Raw genomic sequence first — 17,033 nt, 5'->3', positions numbered from 1 at the left:
GTTCACAGGCTGTGAGTGGCTGCTGTGGCTGCTGTGTAATGGCCTCTTCCTCTCTTGTGCTCTCATGTTGTCTTTAGTTTGGCTCAGAAAATGAATGGGCACTTCCTCCGACATAAAGTGCAGAGCAGTGCGTCTGCTTTTTCCGGTGGTTTGGTCGGTAATCATCACCTCTCAGTTTTTCGAGGATTTACTAAAGCGCCGTGTTTGAAAACCACTTACTGCATCATTTGTTCCGTTTTAAATCTACTAAGGAAGGAGAGCGGGCGCAGAGCCTGTGTGTGTCTGTCTTTAAATATATATATTTTTCTTTCTTGATTGAGTTGTGTTTGTTGGATGTTTATGTTGTTTTAGCTTGTCTTATTGTAAAGCAACTGTGTTTGTGTGCTATATATATAAAAAGGGTTATTAGTTGGGAATGTGAGGACATCTTCAAAGGGCTGTTTGAGGGTTACTCTAACTTTCTAAACCAAATTCTGAACCTTAGAATTAGTTTTGTTTAATGCATTCCCTAAGATGATAGGGAATAATAATACACTTAGTGACCAGAAACACTCTGTGTGCACAAAGTAATCTCAAGGTGAACTGGAGAAATGCATACAAACACAGCCATGATAACTGTGTGTGTTCAGTGACTGCACTTTGTTGAATGCTAGTTTCTGTTTTGCAGCATTGGAAGCCATTATGGAACCATAACACCTCCTGCAACTCCTCACTGTGGCCTCTTAGATGTTTAGCTGTTGAGCCAAATGATTTGACATAAATATAGTCGAATAAAAGTGATCGAGGAGCAACGTTTATCGTTTGAGGGCATCCCATTAAAAACCAATTGCAAAGAGATCAGTTTGCTTTGTTGTGTATGTATTTTAAAAAGCCATTGATTCATCGTAGTCATAAATATGCTCGTTTATGACCAGAGTTACACTTGGACATCAACTCAAAAGGAAAATGGGACATGTCACTTTTAGACAAACTGGGAAACAACCTAATGCGTTAATGATTAATACATCCTTTTACTGTAACTGTCATAATGTTTGTAAATGACTGTCACAGCCAACATCTAGTGATTAACGTCGCATCTTGGCTGCAAATGAGAACTACTTATGGAGGTTTCTTGCAATGGCTTCTTCATTGGTCTGGTTCAGTCTGCTTTACGTCTATACACCGACCACTCACTGATGAATATAAGTGTCCAGCGTGGAGTTTATAGTCCTATTTGAAGGAGTCTTTATGATACATATTTGGAATTGCAATGTGGACTTTAAAATGTATGGTTTTTGAAATGGGACACAACCTTTGGAACAGCGCCCTCTTCAATCTTAAAACACAACAATGACCGTTAAGGAGTTAATTTATCGGGACGCGCTTTGATTTTTGGTATCACACTACATGCCATGTGCAGGTGGGTGGGGAGATTTGGTGTGGTGATGAAATTCCAATCGGTGGTTAGATTTTTTGAAAACAAAGTCATTAGTATTTGATCAACATCCTGCCAAGTAAAAGTGCCTGAATGATGAACAGCTCCAGACTGTCTGTGGGAGTGGCACACTGAACACTGGCTCCTAATGCACTGACATTCCCATCCCTCACACACACACACACACACACACACACACACACACACACACACACACACACTTCATGTATACACTGGGGGTACATGTGGGTGTACATGTGAACCCTAACACATGTATCGACCTCACCGGTCTACACCAAACTGCACCACAGCTTTGCATGCAGACGCAAACACACATGCATACACAGCTCACTGTCATTAGAGCGCCCACTCACACTGACACACACCCTTTCCTCCCTCTCATTATCAATGCTCTCTGGCACCAAACTGCAGGTAACAGAAGACCAAAGCAAAGCACCCGAATTACTATCTGAGGCTAATACAATAACTACCACGTATGTCCCCTTTGTCTCTCCAAGCCTTTGTCCCGACCTCAGCACAGTCACACAGACTCCACCCTAAAGGTTATTATCATATGTTATATTTCTACTTGTATGTTGTAGCATTCATTCAACATTTTACCTTTTTAAGAGGACATGCAATTTGATAATCAGACTTATTACTTGAGAAAAAAACAAAACCTAATCCTGAAATCATCTAAATCAAATGATTTGGATGAGAAAGCTCTGAAAATCCACACAACAGTCAGACCATATCATTGTCTCCACCCTGCCAGGAAAATGAGTTACATTTAAGCAGTGCACTTACAGTAGGTATTGTTTAAGGCTCATGCACTTGAGTTTCAATTTAGGCAATGAGCTTCCCATTTCCTTTCCAAACAAGGACATTACACCCAAAGTAATACTTTGCAATTCTGTATTTTGGTTGTAACTTTCCATCACCTCGCTGCACATGCGCATGATTATTCTGAGAGTCGAGGGGTATAGTTTCAGGAGAGCTGATGCTCACACTGCTGCTGAAATCACAAAGTTAAGTTTTCTCTCCAGATAGATAAATTGAGAACCTTGTTTTTTTACTTGTTGCTGCTTGTCACTTTCAAAGCTGGGAAATTAGAGGTTTCATATGTTTGGATCTGTGGTTGTAATGCCGCGAAAAATCTGTCAAAGTGGTTTAATTTACAGGTCCTTGTACCGTCACAAAACTAATGGAATGGGAAACTAAAACAATTAATTTAATGCTTTTTTTCTTTGTAAATATGTTCATGTTACACTGAGACGAACTCAGGAGGTGGAACATGGTTTGTGTTTATGTGGAAATGCCAGTTTGATTTGTGGCATGACTAATACTTATCATGTGAAGTCAACAACCTGTTGTTTACATAATTAGAGTCAAGGTGTGTCTTAATAATTATTTATCAAACCTCATTATAGCCCCAGAGCTTTCCACAGAGTTCCTATTAGCAATATACTCATATTTTAATTAGTTTTACTCACCCTGAGGGCTCATTTTCTTGTAGACTCTATATTGTCTTCTCATATTGATATCAACTCGAAGTGTGTGCATCCCATTGATTTAAATTATTAATGCATGTATACAAGTAACTTTAACTGTCGACATGAGGTGCAAGACTTCAACTTTTCACACTGGAACAAAAGACCTGACGTCTTTGCCACTGTCACAAAGGTGTGTTTACCTTTGTAAAATGTTTTTATAAATGTGCTCCCTGCAATAAGTAACCTGTAACATTTCCTTATGTCCTGGGACATGGCGTGGAGTGGCAAAGCTAAACACATGGTGAAATACAGTAGACACAATCAAGTAGGCACTTGGCACTTTCCTTGGAACATGCAACACACACACACACACACACACACACACACACACACACACACACACACACACTGTGTGACTAATACCACAGAGTTTCAGTGGTTCAAATTAAACTGAATGCTTAAAGTTAAGTATGATGTTTATGTTACTGTTAACATGTTTAGCATTAGCGCTACCGCTATCCTACATGCTAACGTTAACAGGCGTTTACACGCTAACAACCACATTGCACAGCTAACTTGCGTGTTAACACAGATTTAGACTGACATACAGTAGGCTATGTGTTGGACGAGTCGAATATTAGGAGTTAGGGGGTCACAACATTAGCGACAGAGACGATAGTTATTGTCCAAAGTGTGTTTAGTGACGCTTTCTACAAGTTATCCAAGCTAGCTAGCCCACATTAAAGTTCTAGTCTCTTGCTTACTAACCAGCTTAGCTAGCAAGTTCTGGTACCATGGTCATTATTTTGACAATAGTTCTGTCTTGTTTTTTTGCCCCGGTTATGTTAACTAATAAAAAATATAATAAAATATTTTTGCAGCTGAGACATAATGTAGCCTATCTGTAATGTAGCTTCTGACCTGCACTGACTCCAGAATGTAACACTCTCTAGGTCAAACAGGCCTGACAGATGTTTAATGTACTGTGTGTGTGTGTGTGTGTGTGTGTGTGTGTGTTTGACTACAAAGCGTGAGAACATGGAGGTTATCGTTTGCTTTGTAGTTTTTTGCATCGCAGCTCTCCATATTTTGACATTTGCGATCAGCCCGGTGGAGGTCAAACAGTGTAAAAGCCAACAGTGATATACTGTTGTGTGTGTGTGTGTGTGTGTATCTGATTTACTGTGTGTGAGAACGTGGAGCCTGTCATTTCACAAAACCACATGACTGGCGCTAAAAAGAGGAGGAGGGGGGGGGAGTTGTGTGCAGAGGGTGGGGGGTGGGGGGGGGGGGGTTAAGACCACATTTGGTTATGTTAAGAAGTCCTTGAAGGGTAGTTATAATTGTCAGATATACCAGTCTGACTCATTGTTTATGGCTCGCGACAAATGCCCGTGTGTACTGAAGCCTTCCATTCATCAAGCTACCATTACTGATTAGGCCTGTGCTGAGTTATGGTGGGAACCAGTAACATTTCCTCCCTCATGTAGACCCGGGTTCCTGCTGATAACAAACAACCGCACGTACGTGCACCACGGCCTGTGCTGCATTGCGGGGAGAATGGTGCATTTCAAGGCCCTGTTGTATTCATATTGGTGGCAGTGTATTAATAGATTTATGAGACATGGAGGACCCTTATATAAACCAGGAAATACACAGAAGGTTCCTCCCAGTGCCACTTATTACATTTTCTATTCAATCACAGTCATGTCATCACGTGGGCGAACTTTAAGTGTGTACTTGTTCACTGCAGTTGTGGGTGTAATGCATGTGATATTTTTAAACACAGTATTTCATTATGTATATGACTTCCGTTATATGTTCATATTATATTGTTTCCCACAGCGCCCACTCTTTTTAAGAAACCATTTTAAGGCGAGACACGACATCAGAGGTTTTTCATGCACTGGTCCATTTCAAGTGCGTCTGTAGATTTCTCCTTAATTCAGCAACAGTTCAAATTACACAATGCGTCATTTGCATTTTTAAACATAAAATGTCAGAAAACTTGTAAAACTGCTTTTTAACACAAGTCTTATAAATAAATACCTTCTGTAAGTAAAACACTAATCCATCCATTCAATCTAATCCATACTCCTATTTATTATACGTTATACAATGCAGTGTGCAGGAGATGAAGTGTGTGTTTATAGAACCCCTACATTATAACTTTTATCATGCTTTTATGGCTTATTACATTTTATTTTATATTTTTTATATTGCATTGCTTTATTGCCGCACTGTATCACAGTTTCTTTTGGTTGCTGCATTGACTTGTATTTCTCCACAGGGACCAATAAAGTTTCATCTCCCGTCTCCTCTGCAGCCACTTCTACAGGCCGTTTCTGTAAGTGAGAATACATTCTTTCTCCATCTGCCAACTTAAATAACCCTTTAAACTGTGTAATGCACTAATGAAGACGGATGGATCCGTGTATGCGAGAGCTCCTCTCTCAATCTACTGTGTTTGGTTTGGTCTCCAAGCACCCGGATCGTGTTTGACGGCGGCTTAGAAAGAAACATAAAATATCTTTGCACTCAAGGTGCTTTGGAGAGGTTGAGCCCTGTTTGTTCACCTGTGTTGTGCCTTTTGGGTACAAGACTCACGGCAGTGTCTGCCGGGAACATTAGCTGAGATCTTTTGTGAGCCACACTAATTATCGTGACAGACCTCCAGTGTAGGCGCTGATCAGCTGCACCTTCGTGTTGCATGTTTAGCTTTTGCCAAAACTCTAAAACAATGTAAACCAGCGAGGGTTTGTATGTAGTGATGTGCCGAATGATCTGGTAAGGATTATACAGTGTAGGTATGCATGAGAGAGATGTGAAAGACATGAGTACGGTAAGTTTACACGCACTCGAGGAGTGAATGGGTTTACATGCACTGTAAATCTACATTTCTCTCCTACCTCACATCCGATTTTGGAAACATTACTTATTTTAAAGAGCCTGAAAACATATTGTCCTCTTTGTTTCTTAGCATCAGTGATTTGGATCCTACATGAACACAATATTTTCCCTCCCTGTGCTCTTCTCTCGCTGCTTTGAAATGGGCGGGAAAAGGGAAGTTTGTTCGGTCACTGTCAATCAAATCCGATCTTACTACACCCACACAGTGTATATTTTGTAGTAGCGTATAAAGACTTTAGTTTGTCTGTGTGTGAATGTTTGAAATTGATCTATTTGGACTTCAAGAGGCTAAATTCAGTTTGATTTTATATGACATTAATTAGTATATATACACATTGATTTGTGTAAGGATGCTGTATTTCATCCAGCCACTCTGTTGTCCCTTCCTGAAGCCTTTGTCGTGCACATGCTTACACGTAAAAAGCCAATTAGCTTCCGTGTGCATAAGGAGATGGGCACCATATCAGAGGAGGATACCTTTTGAGAAAGCACATTTTTTATAACCTGTATACACAAATCATTCTTATGTATATTTCTAAACTACAGCTGTGTGAGAGAAGATAAGTGGTCGTGGCTGGTAGCGCTAACAACAGGACAGGCCTGATTAGCGAGACACAGAGGAGTGCTGGCTCTGCATTCCCAGCTGCCTCTGTCGCGAACACACTATCAACAGCACATCAACGAAACCCCCAAACCCAACCCTCCCAAAGTCACCCTCCAGAGAGGTGACACACATCCACTGTCCTCCCGACCTGGGGAGCAGTTAGGAGAAGTGGGGACAACATGTTCTCACTCTGCTGAAGTGCTCCTGGGCAACAGTCTGCACCTGTTGGAGTAAAAACAGTCACTGTGGGATCAATAACAGGATCTAACGTAGTGTTAGCGTCGGCTGGGTGCTTCCCGTCCTCTTTAATACGACCTCTGATGCTTTGAATCCTCCGTGAGGCTGTCACGAGGACCTTGATGATACTAATTTCGGTAGTTGAACGTTGGTGGATAATTGTGTGTATATCGTGCACTTAACGTTAAATCTTCTTGTACAGTTTATTTCTTCCTTCAGTCAGGATTAAATGAGGCATCGGTGGAATGTGGCTGAAGGTTTGATGCATTTTTTGGCAGGAACTTAAAAAGCTCGCTTTGCCAAATCAAGAAATAATACGTCCATCATGTGCAATACCAGGAATTCCACCGGCTCATCCCCACGCAGAGCAGAGGTCGGCATGTTAACTGCTTATGCCAAAGATGTTTTAAGCACCACTTTTCTGTTAGGCCACGGGAGGAACACCAACACACTATTCTCTGCCAGAGTAAAAATAACAACTGTTGTAGAGGATGTCGAGTATTTTAAAGAACCAATCTGAGTTTTAATGTGACGTGACTTGTGAAAGCAGGTTTTCAGTTTGGAGATTTATGCTCATTCCCTTTCTCGCTGACTGTTAGAAAAGACGATCGTTAACACTCCCATGCCTGTTTGCAAAGAACAGACATTCTTAACGAGGCTAATTACCTCACGGCACCGTCTCTGTACTCAGCACGCAGACATGAGAACGTGGAGCGAACGCGCTCTCAAAGCGATGATGTCAGGGACACATTCTCGACTGCCAAGTAAGATTATGTGCTATAAATCATCACTTTAGACAACAATTGACTTCCTTCTTATACGATGGCCTTTTTAAACCGTATCTACATTTCGAACACTCACACATGTTTACAGTCGAGTTGTCTGCACCACATTTCCACATCCGTCTCCTCCTCATGCACTTATCCATCCTGCAAATCTGACAACTTTATTGTCCATTACATTGACAACACTTGGACATCTGTCTCGCTCATAACATGGCGGTTAAAGATAGCTTTAAAAGTAGGGACTGACATATTTACAGTACATGAATAACATTAGATCTATACAACACACACACACCATATGATGGAACAGGTGTCCTCCTCTGTTCATTCACATATACATGTTCAGGGGCTGCGTGTGCAGAGTTCTGGACTACAGGCTTCAGCAAATTAAATCAATGCCTTTAAAATTGTTTCAGTTTCCAATTAGAATAAAATCAGGATCCATTTCACAACTGAAAATAAATCAGAAACCGTGTTGAATTTTGAATCTCTGGGATTTTAGCTTTGTTCATCTTTGAGATTTTGTCAGGTTTTAATGCCAGAAAATAGTTTCTGAAGATGTTCACGGGAGTAAACATTGAACCATTCAGGACGTTTGTAGCAGTCGTTGCTGCAGCAGACGGACAGTAATGAGACGAAGAGGCCGTGCCAGGCCAAGTCAGCAGCCTTGAAGGAGTGAAATCTAATCTGTGATGCAGTGGAAAGGATGTTCTGCCAGTCAACCACTCTCTTATTAGGACATGTGGGACCAGCTGTTTGTGTGTTTGTTCCTGCGCTGAACGCATGAAGAGAGAGGTTCAATGCTTGTTTGGCTGCAGACGGTGCAGGGCAGAACACACCGAGGTGCACAAATGCACGCACGCAATTACCGGCACGGCAGACAAACAACGCCTGAACAACTCCACATGTGGAAACACGACCTCGCAAACACACTCGTAGTGCGTTTGGCTGCGTCATAGTAACCGTCTCTGTTTCTCCTGGTCGCGGTTCATTGCTCCCAAAGCCTTCCTGCTGGGTGCGATCCCGTCCAGGCCGCTGCTGGTGACGGCAGAGCGGCTCGTCGCTCGGGGAGCGTTCTGCCTCGCAACACTCTGCTGGCCTTTTGTTTTTGCTGAGTAGCTGGTTAGCTGCTACGGTGAGCATGTTAGCACTTGCTGACCTGACTTCACGTCAGCTATTCATCCTGATTAACACTCAGTATCACAAGCAGAAACTGCTTTTCTCTCTTCCTTCCTGAAAAAGGTTTGCTAATTGGTGCGCATATTTTGTTCTCTACAGATAAAAGCACCCTTACACATCGTCAGAAATGTGGAACCGACAGTTGAGCAGGAAACAAACCGTGAAATGGCAGCAGTGCAAAGTGCTTTTGGTTTTATTTAGCTTAAAAGTTCATTCAGTTTAAAGTAAAAGACTCACAAAGCTTGTGCAAGACTCTCATTGGTCCTTCAGTATTTTGTTTCATATTCAGCGTATCCTGTCGGGACAAGTTTCATCCGAAGATGTCATCAGTACATCATGAGGCAGGGAGGCTGTGATTTACCAACACTGGTGTGTCACAGCAGACTGGATCAACCAAATAAACCATTTTCTGTATCCAACGCTTTAGTTTTTATGGTGTTGCTTACACCTGCACACACAATCACATCAATGCAATCATGTAGGCACGCACATATGCATTCACACACACACCTGCACATCTATGCATACAAACATTAGTACACACACACTTCCTCCTAGACTACGCTCCACCTGACACACACATACACAGATCTAACACACTGTACACATTTTCCAGTGAGCTCCCCTCTGACGCCGGCTGAGAATAGCTCCATCTCGTCGGTGTGTGAAGTGTCCGGGCTCTCACAGCTGATTGTGTGGCCCAGAGAGAAACGGTGTGAGGCTGTGGGATGTGACAAGAGCGCCGCCGTGGGTGGAAACTTCTCTTGAAGGAAAATTCCACCCACTAGTCCTCTTTGATATCATCAAGTGTTGAAGCTCACTCTCAGCTGTGGGCCGTACGTGGGGAAAGTTCAGTCGGTGGTGACTTTGAGCTGCTCTGTGGACATTTCAGGCTAAATAAGCTCTGCGAAAAATTATTCTTTTAATTTAGATTTGCTTTGAAAGATATTAGAAATAGAACAATAATGGTGTAAAATTACAAATGTAATACATTTGTTGATTCAGTCTATCTTTTAGTTCAGTTATATGTAGACTTTTCATTTTAAAAGAGAACACACACACACACACACATATATTCATGCACACAAATGAGTGCAAACATACATCAGTCGAAGTTATTATCTCTAGTTGCAGAGTGCATGCTATCGTGTGTGTGTGTGTGTTTGTATTTTCAGCATGTGAACAACGGGAGCGCTGCATGTATCTATTATAAAAGCCTGTGTGGGTGTAAAGCGTCTTCGCACAACACAGAACACCACAGAGCAGTTTAAGAGTTAGCAGCAGTAGGATTAGCATTGTTGCTAAAGCGTGAGAAAGTTGTGTGTGTGTGTGTGTGTGTTGTCCTCCATGATCCAAACTCCCCCTAGCCTTTCATCTTCCTGTTCTCACGGCTGTCAGAACTTCCTGCTCACGCCCAGTTGGCCCCACCCTCAGCGTGGCTGACTGCCCGCCCGCTCGCTGTCACTGCAGCGTCCACGTCCTTCCCTTTAATCGCGCCGGTCCCTTTAATTGGTCGGTGTCATCATTGTTTTACATTAAACACTCTGAAACGTGTTTAATGTACAATATGTGGTGTATTTAATTGTGAAAGGCGGTGCATGTGTTTGTGCAGTGTGTGTGGTGGTGAGTAAAACACAGGAGAGTTTGACGTCTGGGTAACCAAGACCCTGTAAGTAAATGCAGTCTGTGTAATTATCTACAAACATGTTTGTAAGTGCAGGTTTATTTACAGCTTAATGAATGACAGTTATGATGTTTGATAATTATTTGCGTGATGATGCGTTACATAATCCGGGATCAGGGCTTGACATGACTTTGATCATTAAAACAGATAAAAAGTTTATAAAATCTAAATGTGTATACAGAGAAAATAATGCACACAAATAGTGCATGTAAATAATATATATAATATATAATATTTGTGTGTTTGTCATTTTTTAGACATTTGCAGCCAAACGTATAAAACTTAATCTGTAATAAAATCATCATGTTTTCTTATTTTATCATCAAAGTTGACATGAAACCCAAAAACAAAGTGTGATAGTGCAAAGCTCATATTTAAGAGACGAGAAACACATATTACTTATAAACATATGACCCAAAACAAAGCACCCAACACCAAGAAGACGAGGAGTCTACGTGCAGCTTTGTGAGGCAGTATTTAGGTGCCTGTAGCTAAATGATAACGTCAGCATGCTAACGCACTTAAATGACGATGTTAATGTAAACTTAGCGTGTCAGCATGCTAACATACTCAAATACGAAAAGTAACACAAAGCACAGCTGAGGCTGATGGGTATTTGGTCACTTGCAAACATCCTTAAGTAAGGTAAACCATAGGGTTTGTGCAGAAAGTGTCATTACACATTCATAACCATGTTTTTTTAATTTTATTGCAACACTAAAAGAATGGAATGATCCTCCCATTAAAAGATCCTTGGCTGCTGCTCTCATCATTTCTCTCACTTTTCTTTTCCCCTGTGAGAAACTGCCTACATGAGTCATTGTTGTGAAGGTGAGAGAATGAGGCATTCAGTGGCCACATGATTTTCAGAGTGCTTCATGTCTTCATGCAAGTGGCTCTGCTTTATTGCCCCTCTGTGTGACCCCGCTGTAGTTCGGAGAGGCCGAAGCTATCATTAGCAGACCCTCCCCTTCACTCTGCAGCCCGGCAGCCAGCTGGTCCTGCACTCCCTCATTAGCTCCAGTCCATGTCGTCTCCACTTTACCTGCTGGTCATGTTACTACCCTCCTCTTATCGCAAACACCACGTAAGCTGCTCTCTTTAACCTTGCCCCCCTCTCCCCCGCCTCCCCCCTATCTTAATCTGTCTAATGTGTGTGTAAATAACACTTGCGTGGTCCAGATAGCTTTTGTTTTACCATCAAACAAGCCCCGACCATGGGAACCTGGTCATTAATTACCATGTGATTCATGGTTATGGCTCTGTGTCTCGTCTCGCCACTAGTCTGTCATTAAGACTTTCCCAGACTTCCCATCCCGGCCTCTCCCAGCTAACAGCTCACCCACACCAGCACTCAGCCGGGCTAAATCATCAACACCACAATATCAGCACCTTCTCTTCCACCAGGAAACACACACTTGTTTCCATGCATGTTACAATTACCACGATGCTTCTAAGACCAGTGTAGTGCCCGATAGCTCATCCAAACTAACGACTAATAAACAACTAATAGTATTCATTTAATATTTATCCACTTCAGGTTGTCCATTTTGAATGATCTTTACCTCACATCACACGGCGGCGGATGCACCTTTACAGTTGGTCTGCAAATGCATCCGCCAATAATAACAAAGAAGAAGAAACTTACTCGCCCAACCTGGAGCTTTCTTGCTATCTTTATTCAAGCATATGAGAGCATGTCCTTGATTGATTGAATCCTTGATTTCACGTTCAGATTTTGTAATGCTTTCCCTCACACTCACAGCGTTTTAGATTAGTTCTGCGTCTCCTCAAACTACCTGCTTGCACTCACATATATTGTTGCTTGCACTCACATATATTGTTGCTTGCACAGATTTCCTGCGCTCCAGCGTCAGCCCTTCTCCTCACACTCAGGCTGCTTCTGGGCACACTCTTGGATTTTTTTGTGCAATAAGAACTATCAAAATTCTCCTATAATTAAGTAATTAATAATGAAGTTCTATTCCAAGCTTAAACTGAACATGCTCATGCTGAAAAGTGCTTTATTTTCTGTCTCCGCTGGCGTTTTGGGGGAAAGCATTACAAGATCTGAAGGTGAAATCAAGGAGGTATGCTCTCTTGAATAAATATAGTAAATTATCTCCATACTGATGGAGTCACACGATACATTTAGGGATTGCAGAGTGATTATAGAGGTCAAGTTGACTTAACCGTATGAGACAAAATCAGACGTTTTCACATTAGTCACGCCACCGTCGTGATGTTAAGAAGACGAAGCTATTTCTATTTTAGATTGTGATCAAATGAAACTCCTGCAGTTTAAATGAGCAGTGTTTTCTCCTAACTTGACTTTGTAATGTGAGTTTCTGGTTTATGAAGAGCCTCGAGTCTAAACGTTTAAATGAGCTTGTTAGTGGCGTTGATTGGTTTTGGAAGCCGTGCGCATAAGAATGAGTTTCTGAAGGCCGAGGCTGCCACTCAGAGGAGCAGAGGCGCTGCCGTCAGTCTGCTGTCAGACGCTGCATTGAGTTTGAGCTTTAGTAACAGCTACAAACTGGACCGGGGTAAGGCCAGGAGTAATCTTACTGCCCGCTCCCCCCCCCCACCAAGCGCTCTGCTCTGTGTATGTGTTTGTGCTGCATGTGTCTACAGTAGTTATGGAAGCTCACTAATGACTAAGCCGGCTGGGAACTGTTTAACTCAAGATTTAAGTACAATGTTGAAGAGCTTGTATTTGAACATAGAGTATTATTATTTTGAGTAGTTTAATAGTAAAAACATTTACAGAACATCAATCTAATAATTTAGAGAATTTATAAATATTTAAGTAATTTCTTTTTATCACGTAGAACTGCCAGAATTTCACTGGTTCTTCTAAAATGTGATATTTATTAGTTTTCTCTGTGTTCTGTGATGGTGGATTGAGTATGTTGGGGTTTTGGACTGTTGGTCGGACAAAAAGCAGTTTTGAAGACGTCATTCTGGACTCTGCACTTGTGATGGGAATCTCTCACTGTTGCTATGATATGTTAAGAGCCAAAAGATGGATCAGAAATAATCTGCAGATTAAAATAATCAGTAGTTGCCGCTCTACTTGAGTATTTACATTATAAACGACATTTGGTAACTGTTTGAGGTTTGGGGTTTTAGACACAGAACAAGAACTCTGCTCGCTTATTGGCCTGTTAACAGTTTGTTGTGTGTATGTTTTTTGCTCGTTCCACAGTTGGGCATTAATAACCCTCCATAGATCCTTGACTGTGTGTTTGTATATTGTATGTCGGTGAGTGCTTGGTGTTTTTCTGTGTGGGTGTTGCTCCAGCTGCCCCAGACTGTAACTTACTCTACCCACAGTCTGTGCCCACACACACACACACACACACACACACACACTCACACTCACAGATACATGCAGCCACACACATACACACACACCCTACTTGACCCCCTCGGCCCAAACAGTTGCTCACGTCACTTCACTGAAGGCGAGAGCAGCCCGACTGTAAATGCTCCGCTCGATCATCAAATGATATTCTCAAATAAAAACTGGTTTCAGGTGTCTCCACGTCTCACTTTGCATAGTTTGTGGGGTCCTGCTGTCCTCGTGCCGCGTGTGTGTGCGTGTGTGTCAGCATGGACATTGAATCTCTGCATGACGGCAAACTGTGCTGTCAAAGCTCTTCTGAGAGATTTAGAGATTAAACGTTGTAGCTTTCAAAACGTTGTTTCAGTTTGTGTAGTAGGCGGTGTTTTAATGTTTATATCCTGCAAGAAAATGTCAATTTAATTACATTGACTGCACCTTCAGCAGGTTCCCTAAAACTTCAAATTCCAGCTTTGTTTCTCAGGTTCAAATAGTCACAATAACAGGACTGTAGTGCATAGGAAGCTTGGGGTTAGGGTCACTTTGTTTAAGGCTTTAACATCATTCAGAGGGATTTATTTTATCAAATCGTAGGTATAATATAAGTACTCACACTGTGAAAATAGTCCCCAATAAATGCACTATTTCCTGGTGTTTGAACATTTGTTGAAAACTACAATATGAAGCTGTTTCAGAAAAGTTCTGAGTCTTTTTTAAACAAATGAAACTTTATATTTTGACCTGTTTCTAAAGATGTAGGTCTTCTGTAGAAACCAATGGCTGCGAGACAGACTTGATAAATGATAGCATAATGCTCGTCTAATGCTTAACTGGCCTCGTCGTATGAAACCAAACATTAGAAAAGTTGCGTACAGTGTGTGAAATATGTTTCTCACTGAATGCAGTCTGACACACATGCACATGCACGGCCAGGAAAATACGAGAAGTATGAACAAACACACGGTCATACACAAACAAGAGCATGACACACACACACACACACACACACACACACACACACACACACACACAAACAGTGATTTTGTGAATTTATGCTCACACACACTCGGAGTGTGAAACTCTGGTTCCAGCAGGTTCCTCTGATCCTTTATGTGCTTCCTCTATTTTTAGCCACCTCATTAAACTGGTGCTAATGATTCGTAGCCGTGTAAATGGTCTGATAAGCTAATTATTGGAGGAGAAAAACCTATTTCCATCCCACCCACATGAAGGCCTCTCTGCGTCGCTGCTCTGTTAAAGCCTGTGTGATTAATAGCAGAGGTTTGGCGTGCACTGTGTGTTTTTATTATCACTACACAGAAATTCCCTGCTTTCACCAGAAGTGGAAACGTTTACATAGAGAACATCAGAGACGGGCTTCAGCTGATCTCATGGCTTTTATTTGTTCTTCATATAGAAGTGTAGAGAACTGACGTCGCTCTACTCTGACTCCATTCTCTCTCTTAATATCAGTCGCTCTTATTTATCTTTTGTTATTTTTGATTGTCTCAACCAGAAGTGAGAAGTAACTAAATAATACTCAACTTCTAAACTCCAATACCGTTTTGAGGATTTCATTTTAGGGAGTAAAAACAAAAACAAACAAGGAAGAAAGCAAAAGAGAAACTCAGAAAGAAATACTGGTTGAAAACATAGAAGAAGAGGTCCAGCTGAGGCTGATGGGAAAACCAAAGTTATCACAATTCATCCTGATGGGAACATGAATGTATGAACCCAATTGTGTGTGAGATTGTGAAATATTCCATTGATAATGCAAACCTTTCACCTGCTGGTGGCGCCAGAGGAAACATCAGGGAATCACCAAAGTTATTAGAGTTCATCTTCAGAGGACAATGAATGGTTGCACCAAATTTCACGACAATCCATCAAGTCGATGTCGACATGTTTTAGTCTGGACTGAAGTGGTGGAGCGAGCTTTGAGGAAGAGCATCATAGTAACAGCAGGTCTGTGCTCAATGGGCCGTGCTGCAGTCATCACCGCAGTGCAGGAAGTAGCCAGAGGACAAGCCCAGGCATGTGTGCTGACCCTGCTGCACATCTAAGGATCCAGAGGAATGTGAGTTGTATGCATGTGTTGAGGGGCGGGGGTGACGGTGGCGGTGGTGGTGGTGGCGTTAGACGGTGCAAAAGTTTCTCTATATAACTGTCGTCATGTATGTTTACAGAGAGACGGCTGCAGGAAGGAAGAAGCGAGGACGGGTTCAGTTACACCGCCTTAAATCATGTTCGCATTTTTGGTGTTTACACGGATACTTCTGTGACATTAAGTCTTCATTTTTCATCAGTACACACACAGTTACAGTTACACAGTTACAGTTACATAGTTACACAGTTACAGTTACACTGTTACACAGTTACAGTTACAGTTACACAGTTACAGTTACATAGTTACACAGTTACACAGTTACAGTTACACAGTTACACTGTTACACTTACACAGTTACACAGTTACAGTTACACTGTTACACAGTTACAGTTACACAGTTACAGTTACATAGTTACACAGTTACACAGTTACAGTTACACTGTTACACAGTTACAGTTACAGTTACACAGTTACAGTTACATAGTTACACAGTTACACAGTTACAGTTACACAGTTACACAGTTACACTTACACAGTTACACAGTTACAGTTACACAGTTACAGTTACACTGTTACACAGTTACAGTTACACAGTTACAGTTACACAGTTACACAGTTACAGTTACACAGTTACAGTTACACTGTTACACAGTTACACAGTTACAGTTACACAGTTACAGTTACATAGTTACACAGTTACAGTTACACTGTTACAGTTACACTTACACAGTTACAGTTAGTTACACTGTTACAGTTACACAGTTACACTTACACAGTTACAGTTACACAGTTACAGTTACACTGTTACACAGTTACAGTTAGTTACACAGTTACACTGTTACAGTTACACTGTTACAGTTAGTTACACAGTTACACTGTTACACTGTTACACAGTTACAGTTACACAGTTACATAGTTACACAGTTTCAGTTACACTGTTACACTGTTACACTGTTACACAGTTACACAGTTACAGTTACACAGTTACATAGTTACACAGTTTCAGTTACACTGTTACACTTACACTGTTACACTGTTACACAGTTACACAGTTACATAGTTACACAGTTTCAGTTACACTGTTACAGTTAGTTACACAGTTACACTTACACTGTTACACTGTTACACAGTTACAGTTACACAGTTACATAGTTACACAGTTTCAGTTACACTGTTACACTTACACTGTTACACAGTTACACAGTTACACAGTTACATAGTTACACAGTTTCAGTTACACTGTTACAGTTAGTTACACAGTTACACTTACAGAG

General features: G+C 41.4%; 1 protein-coding gene across 2 annotated transcripts in view; it reads left to right on the top strand.

Moving 5' to 3' along the window:
* esr2b (estrogen receptor 2b) overlaps nucleotides 1–17,033 on the top strand; it is an 85,875-nt gene that overhangs the window by 17,215 nt on the left and 51,627 nt on the right. For both annotated transcript variants that reach the window (XM_029426841.1, XM_029426840.1), the window contains exon 3: nucleotides 5,198–5,254. The gene's annotated coding sequence lies outside the window, so the exon portion shown is untranslated. The remainder of the gene's footprint in view (nucleotides 1–5,197; nucleotides 5,255–17,033) is intronic.

Source organism: Cottoperca gobio, unplaced genomic scaffold, assembly GCF_900634415.1.
Source record: "Cottoperca gobio unplaced genomic scaffold, fCotGob3.1 fCotGob3_245arrow_ctg1, whole genome shotgun sequence".
In the NCBI taxonomy this organism is placed as follows: domain Eukaryota; kingdom Metazoa; phylum Chordata; class Actinopteri; order Perciformes; family Bovichtidae; genus Cottoperca; species Cottoperca gobio.
Note: the sequence above shows the minus strand (reverse complement) of the source record. Positions and strands in the feature narration are given on the sequence as shown.